This window comes from Propithecus coquereli, unplaced genomic scaffold (genome assembly GCF_000956105.1).
Source record: "Propithecus coquereli isolate 6110/MARCELLA unplaced genomic scaffold, Pcoq_1.0 Scaffold82, whole genome shotgun sequence".
Lineage (NCBI taxonomy): Eukaryota > Metazoa > Chordata > Mammalia > Primates > Indriidae > Propithecus > Propithecus coquereli.
This window is the reverse complement of record NW_012154396.1, coordinates 3,578,638-3,580,096: the sequence shown is the minus strand read 5'-3', so window position 1 is coordinate 3,580,096 and position 1,459 is coordinate 3,578,638. Positions and strand designations below refer to the sequence as shown.

At 32.5% G+C, this 1,459-nt stretch overlaps 1 protein-coding gene across 1 annotated transcript in view; it reads left to right on the top strand.

Moving 5' to 3' along the window:
• Nucleotides 1–1,459, top strand: part of DIRC1 (disrupted in renal carcinoma 1) — a 145,988-nt gene that overhangs the window by 110,810 nt on the left and 33,719 nt on the right. The window lies entirely within an intron of this gene.

The following is a 1,459-nucleotide window of genomic DNA, read 5'->3' as shown; positions in this document are numbered from 1 at the left end:
CTTCTTTGTGTATATTTAAGTATAGTAGAAAGATTTCTTTCACCCCATTTATTCCCTTCCTTTAAAAGAAACTAGTTTCCAATTGTTTAAAAAAAACAATCTGGGGAAATGTATATTAGGTAGGTATTTTAGTCTGTTTGAGCTGCTATAACAAAATACCCCAGACTGAATAATTTATAAATGACAGAAATTTGTTTTTTACAGATCTGGAGGCTGGGAAGTCCAAGATCAAAGCACAGCAGATTCAATGTCTGCTGAGGACTGTTCCTCATAGACAGCACCTTCTAGCTGTATCCTCACATGGCAGGAGGGGAAAACATTGTGCCTCACATGGCAGAAGGGTGTGGGCAGCTCTCTTCAATTTCTTTTATTAGTGCACTGATCCTATTCATGAAGGCTCAGCTCAAGATATACAAATCAGTTCCTAAAAGGCTCCACTTCTTAATACCACCATGGTGATTATTAGATTTCAACATGAATTTTAGAGGGACACATTCAGACTGTAACAGTAGGCAATTTGCAAAAACTACCACAAACACAAATTAATAAGAGATATTTGAGTTTTACAAGTCTTTAACTTTAGGGATCAAGCTTCAGAAAATTTTTTTAAACCAATATTAAGGTATTAAAGTTAAAGTGGGAACTTATGATAAAAGACACTTACTTTAATATTAGAATAACAAGCGATGAATATTTCTTTTTTAATTAAAAATATTTGTCTACTATTTTCCATCTTTGCAGATGATATTTAGAATAGCATAGGAGCACAAAGCTGATATTTGTTTCTATTTTTCTATAAATTCACAAAATTAGTGGATTTATTAATTTGATAATCATTGATTAAAGATATTCTATTGTTTGTGTTCCTCTTGAGTTGCTGGACATATAAAGTCCTCTAATTCTATGAACCTATAGAGGAAAATTTTAATAGAGTTTAGGGATGCTTCAAATAGGAGGTTACATTTGAACTGATTTTTGAAGAAAAACTCTTTTCTAAACAGAGAAGAAAGGAGAGGTAATGGATACCAGGAGAACAGTTGGTACGACACCAAGAGGTTTTTAATAAAGATGGTATTGAAGAAAATAGTCAAAAACTATGTAAAGAATAAGCAGGGAGAGCATGAGTTGAGATCCATTTGCTAAAGTGGGTGGAGGTGCTAAGTAGTATGTATCTTACTCTGTAGATATGGGATTCCATAGAGACAGTCTAAGAAGAGTTAAAAAAGGTCATGTGCATTTTAAAAATTGTAAGTAATTTTATAAATGCAGCAATTAACAATGCAGAATTGTAGTATTAGAATACTGAAAAGTGACTCCTATTTGTAAAGTTCAAAAGAAATCTGTTCTCTTCTTGGCCAGAAGATTTGCAATTACTTCACCGCCAAAAGATTTAATGTTAGAGTGCACACCCAACATGAAGATAGGATACTTATAAAATGTACTCTAGAATATATTTTTA